General features: G+C 31.6%; 1 protein-coding gene and 1 long non-coding RNA gene across 7 annotated transcripts in view; one reads left to right on the top strand and one right to left on the bottom strand.

The window, feature by feature from the left end:
- The window catches only part of LOC106874684 (innexin unc-9), a 169177-nt gene that overhangs the window by 46456 nt on the left and 115835 nt on the right, over positions 1 to 6886 (bottom strand). The window lies entirely within an intron of this gene.
- Positions 5969 to 6886, top strand: part of LOC106874686 (uncharacterized) — a 25978-nt gene continuing 25060 nt past the window's right edge. Inside the window, exon 1 of the long non-coding RNA XR_008266751.1 lies at positions 5969 to 6106. This is a non-coding gene — a long non-coding RNA (uncharacterized LOC106874686). The remainder of the gene's footprint in view (positions 6107 to 6886) is intronic.

Raw genomic sequence — 6886 nt, 5'->3', positions numbered from 1 at the left:
ATATATATATTCTTATATTTTATCCATAGATATTATCATTAATTCTACAACACACCAATCTGTTAAGGGCCACTGTTATATTCTCTAAAGAGTGACTGATACATTTTAGGGAATCACTTGCCACAAATGTCTTCCATTTATGCCTAATATTCATACCTTGGCTCTCCCTTCGATGAATGAATTTGCATCCCAAAACCTTGACTCCCAATGTTATATGAAATCATTGACTTCGAATACTACTTCCCAGTTAAGTTTCTTTTGCACCAAGAAATTGCCAATATTAACCGTTTAAATTGAATAGTAAATATTAACCGTCCAAATTGCACAGTAAACATTCTTACCTAACCTACATTTAGTGTTCTAAAATGTTGCGGAGATAACAGTAATTGTTAAAAGTTTAAATCTCTCAATATAGTATTTCACAGAACCCATCTTGAGTCTTCTTAATTAATGATTATATATAACCTATAGCTTATCTCCCTCATCGGAGACAAAGTTTAAACGAAAATGTAGCACCAAGACTAAATACCTTATCCATATGTTATCTTAAATTTAAACCAGAAATTAAATTAAAATTAACAAAACTGCCGATTGTCAACATTAGTTTCGAATCGGGAAATAGTGGGGAAAATATGCCGATTCTTTCTGAGTTGCACAGACAATACAGCAGATATACTGTTGTGCAGTTAATAGAATTTATTTAGTAAATGTGACAAGGTGTTATGATAGCACAAAATAACAGCAGGAGAGACATAATGCAATAAAATGTACCACAAATGTTAGTTATAAAACCGATCTTTCCAAAGCATAAGCATCACCACTTTGTTTCTTTCTTAAACTATTGTCTTCTCAAAATTTAATTTACGTCTGATTTTTACCAAGTGCAATTTTCTTTTCAGTTATCTTTTTTTTAATTTCATTTTTTACTACTGTGTTAGTGGGTAGTGTCTATGTGTGACTGTAAATGTGTCACCAGTTCTTAAAATATGTCTGTGTGTCTACTTTCATTTACATCGCTCTGTAAAAACAGTCCTATTTATTATTTAGACACAGCTGTTCCCATATGTTATATAGATTAACAATATCTTTCTTTCTCGAGTGTGTCTGTGTGTGCGCGTGTGTGTGTGTGTGTATGTATGTGTGTGTGTGTGTGTGTGTGATGTATGTATGTATGTATGTATGTATGTATGCATGCATGTATGTAATTAAAACTGTCTGTGATTTGTGGCCTTCTTTTCCTTTTTTCATAAGTGGAAGAGAATAATTAGATATGTTATTGACTAAAGAGAAAAAATTACTTATTAAATTTGTATATCCTCATACATATACACCTGAATGCGCATATAAGTGTATATTACATTTACAGATGGATAAGATTCAAGTTATAGTAGGTAATCGCCCACCAATAGCAATATTTCGTGTAAAAAATATTTGCAGCACAGTATTGATAAATTTGCAATAATGTTACAAATAATTATTACCATCAAAGTAATAGTAGATTACTAAGATTTACATAGAAAACGATTTTTAACAAATTACACATGTCTGAAATGCAATGTGAATTTGAGATGTATAAAAACTTGATTTTTTTTAATCACGATGAAATTTGATATCGTATGAGACATAAGTATTCTTTCTGATGAAAAATGGAAGTTTAATTTAAGCGCCATGTAGAGTTGAAAGAAATGGCATGATTAGAAATTATGAAATTTTTGTCAATAAATATAAAAAACTAATGGCATTGACAAAAATTTTGGCTTTGAAATGTTTGTTAATGGTTAATGACTCAATGTTCGATCTCGACGTAGAATGTAGATTATAAACTATCTGGTGGTAATGAAAGTTTCCATTACTAAGTTTCAAGTGTTGATGTGAAGTTATATTTCGTATCTCATTAAAGAGATCTATAACCAAAGGCAATTTCGGTCATGATTATCCAAGTTTTCATTTTTTCTTTTTTTTTTTTAAGCAATGTGTAAAACCAACTGCATCATTCAATGTTATTCTAAAAGACGATATGATGTAAGTTAAGAACTATTTGGCTGTTCTTTCTAACAGGCCAAGCAATCATGTGCAGGCTTCGGCAATAGCTTTTAATCTTAAGAGTAGCGAGAGCTGATACCTCGAACTCTTTCATTCAACTTCACATTAATTTACAAAATTCAGAGTTATCTCCCTTGTCACCCGTTTACAGAAAAAAAAAGAATTTTTTAGCTTTAATTAACCTTATAAATTTCTCATTTTACACCATTTAATCCCTGTGATAATTTCTGCTGTTAAAATATTAAAGTCCAATGTTTTACTACTTAAATATATGGTCAGCAGCCCTTTATAATTAAACTATTAATTAACCGCATTTCCTGGTGCTCCTCAATATTATTTTACTAACAACATTTTCTACATAGTCAAACAATTACTACAATCCTAGTCACAAATATCGATGACTCTGCATCAGCTGATGAAGACTACTTATTCAGAAACGTTCAGAATCGTTCCCCTTGTCTGTGTGATCAAAGAATAATGTAACCTAATTCTTGATATTTTCTCACCTAATTATTGTATTTAACCTCCACTGCGATTAATTTCAGATGTTGAAAACACAGGAAATAATAAATCTATCGTTTTTATATATTTTAGCTTTAACAAGAAATTGGCTTTTAAGTAGATCGAGGTATATCTACAAAATACTTTAAGTGCACTTCCTCAGAGATAAGAGGTTAAATCATAAAAGCCCTTTACCCTTAGATAATATATTTACCACTTAGTTTAACATTATGCAGTTTACTTAGTAAACATTTTTTTTACTGTTCCTATAATCATGACCTGAACTCTCCGTGTGGAGGGGTTGTATTTTATAGGTATGGATGTATTTATGTATGTGCACATATAGGCAAGACTAAGAACGTAAGTGAAGTAAGTCTTACACTGTGAAGAAATTATTGAAAGAACAATTTGACTGCCTCCAGTATCGATCACAGGAAATGTAATTTAAATTAAATAAATATTAATCACATGAAAAGTGAATTTTGACAAAGAATAAATTCAATATGATATCACAACTAATGTATAGTTTGTCTATATCTCTGATGGCATGAAAATGTTTCAGGATGAAGAATTATAAATGTTAGATGGGATTTCACAACATGAAAAGCTGACCAAACTCGTGCAACAGATATAAAACACAATACACACAAGTACAGAAATAGTTTTATTTCAGCTTATATAGAGTGACACTAAATCCATGCTGTTCTCACAAATACACAGACACCAAACGAATGGTAAATATACTATACCAGTTTTGCAAGAAACTGTATCTGTTTTCCACAAATGTATCTTAGTGTAATCTAAGTGTGCAGCTGAAAAAAGCCAAATGATGAGATATGATACGAATGAATAAAAGAATGAATGTACTGAGACAGGCTAATGAACTAAAGAAATGCATGAATATATACAGATACTTTTGTAGATTAAAAATTGTATGAGCAACTGCTATGAAAATCATAAAATAATTTAATGATGTAATTGAAAACAATATTTCATTAAATGATTAATGGAATGAAAAACCAAAGTATATTTAGAATATATGTATATAAAAATGTGAGTATGTGACGAATATTATCTTCATACGTGAACAGGGGAGACAACCTTGGATGCGTTTCGCTTTGTTGAAAATTCTCAGCACAGCACACAGCCTCATCGTAATTTGCGACACGAGTAATCAAATACACATACTAAAATGTACATTTTGAAAGTAAAAATTATATATATATAAAAGAATTGACTGCCAATACAGGTAAGACAGAATATACAAAGAGACAGCAGTTAATAAATGTTAATAAATGAAACACTAAATACAACAATATATCACAATAATAATATAGAAAAACAGCGATATGATCGCATTAAGTTGATTAATATAAAAGTGTGTGTGTATATATATATATATATATATATATGCACAGAGAGAGAGAAAGACAGACACATAGATAGATAGATAGATAGATAGATAGATAGATAGATAGATAGATAGATAGATAGATAGATAGATTTTTGTACACTGGAAGTGAGGAATTTTTAGCTCATACGTACTAGTTGTATTTCACTTCCCTTACTCAGCGGTCAAACTAACATATTAATTAACTAATCAATTATTTGATCAATCGTTTGGTCAATGAATCTGTTGGAAGCATCTGACTGATTAAATGATCAAGTTGGTGAAAAATTCATTAGTTATATATACGTTTATGTGTGGATATATATATATATATATGAGTAAAAATAAATACAAAAGAAGGGTTTTGTATGATCGTGTATATAGGAATATATTATTTTATTTAAAAGAGTTCCAACTCTGTCTGTTTTTTTATGTTTTATGAAAATTCTTGTAAAATTAATGTGGGATATAGAATATGGAATATATAATATATAATATAAAAATGGATGGTACAATGAAATGAAGTATTGAATGTCTTATTGAATATATGGAATATGTCTTATTGAATATTTGAAATATTGAGTGTTCAATATAAAGGATTAAATATATAAAGGTGAATACGTATTTTCAATATTCATCATGGCCGGTATCTGACAGACTTATTCAATAAGACATTCAATACTTCATTTCATTGTACCATCCATTTTTATATTATATATTATATATTCCATATTCTATATCCCACATTAATTTGACAAGAATATACATAAAACATAAAAAAAACAGACAGAGTTGGAACTCTTTTAAATAAAATAATATATATATATATATATATATATATATATGCATGTATGTGTGTACACACATACACACATACATACATACATACATACATACATACATACATGCATGCATGCATGCATGTATGTATGTATGTATGTATGTATGTGCATACACACACATTCTGCACAATGATCTCGACATGACGAAGGTTTCTCCTTGGTGGATGGCACGTATTGTGACACCTGATCAAAAACGCACCAGGCTGATTACATCAGGTTTCCTAAGCCGGTGTTGACTTCATTACTTTGAGCTAGAAACAAATAGACAATTCATGCAGTAGAAACACCCTTCCTCACTTGCTCCAAAGAAGGCCAGGATCGTTTCATTTGCAGGGAAAGTGACGGCCTCAGTTTTCTGGGATGCAAAAAGCATTGTGGACCTTCAAAAGGGCCACACCATCATTGGAGAGTATTATACCAACTTGGTGAGGCAGTTACAAAAGGTTATGGAGGCCAAACGCCCAGGAAAACTGACGAAAGGTATTTGGTTTCAATAGTTTTGAACTAGTTGATCAGCCTCCTTATTCCTTATTTGGTATTATCTGAATATCATCTGTTTCTCAACATGAAAAAGCGAATATTTATGTGTGTGTGTGTGTGTGTGTGTGTGTGTGTGTGTGTGTGTGTGTGTGTGTGTGTGTGTGTGTGTGTGTGTGTGTGTGTGTGTGTGTGTGTGTGTGTTTGCCACCCTCACCCTCGTTTGACAAATAGAATTGGTTTATTTATGTCTCCGTTATATAACAGTTCGATAAAAAAGACAGAATAAACGGTGTAAATACTATAAATGATTTGTGTCACTGAAAAGGAAGAAGGGAAGTAACTCACTGAACTATTCGATTGAAATCAACAAAGTGAGAACGAGACAAAGTATTTGTCAAAATTGACTTTAAGTGGCTAATTTGACTAAAACCACAAAATTCCTAAAAAGTGGAATTCCAGTATGCATGCAGTCAAACGAGTGGAACAAATAAAAGATCGATGTTTATAAAATCTTTAATCGTTAGAATATTATAATAAATAGAGAAATTATTGAAAAGGTCTCCAAAATGTTTATGTCTGGACGATAAGTGCAACACAAGACACTCCTGTATTTAGAGTCACTTATGTAACTTGGAACTAGATAAAAAAAAAACACATACGCACTTACACACACACACACATAAATACATACATACACACATACATACATACGTACACATTAAGAGTAGGCTGGTTGTACGGTTTAGAAGTTTATTTTTCAATCAAGCGGCGCCTTGCGTAAATTTCTTCTAATATAGCGTGGAGTTTACTAATTGTTTATGTGTAGAAAGTGGTAGACAAATATGCATATGTAAGTCTCCTTTTATCTCTCTCTCTCTCTCTTTCTCTGTATGTATGTATGTGTACATGCATACATACATACATACACAAACCTGATGATCGCAGTGGCGTGAAACTCGAGTCGTGAGACAAGCTCTCAGCTTCAGTTGTATGTATGTACGCATGTATGTATGTATGTACGCATGTATGTATGTATGTATGTATGTATGTATGTATGCATGAATGTATGCATGTATGTATGCATGCATTTATGTATGTATGTATGTATGTATGCATGCATTTATGTATGTATGTATGTATGTATGTATGCATTTATGTATGTATGTATGTATGTGTGTATGGGAGGAGTACGTTTCTGTATATATTTGTGACAGGCTGCTCTTAGTACTGCTGCTAACATGTAAACAGCACTTGTTACCAACCTGTTACACGTTCGGGGCGATGGTGGCGAAACCAGCACCCCATCTGTGTATCTTTGTGATGGTTGCAGAAACCTAACAACATAAAAACAAAACCACAGTGAAAACGACAGATGAACATGCGGATATAGAAATATACAAGATAATCAACAAACGTGCTGTAGGACCACTCTGGAAGCGATATTCTCCCTAAATATCTCAATCACAGAAGCAGGTGGTTTGATGCGTCACACTGCGATGAATTTTGTTTTATTTTGTGTATTCCACTTCGTATCTGCGATATACTTAACTATGTGAGAAGTATAATTACGCCAAGTTGGGCAAGGAGAACTTCAAACACAAATATATATATATATATATATATATATATA

Source organism: Octopus bimaculoides, chromosome 2 (assembly GCF_001194135.2).
Source record: "Octopus bimaculoides isolate UCB-OBI-ISO-001 chromosome 2, ASM119413v2, whole genome shotgun sequence".
Taxonomy (NCBI): Eukaryota; Metazoa; Mollusca; class Cephalopoda; order Octopoda; family Octopodidae; genus Octopus; species Octopus bimaculoides.
The sequence above is the reverse complement of the archived record's forward strand: the minus strand, read 5'-3'. Positions and strand labels throughout refer to the sequence as shown.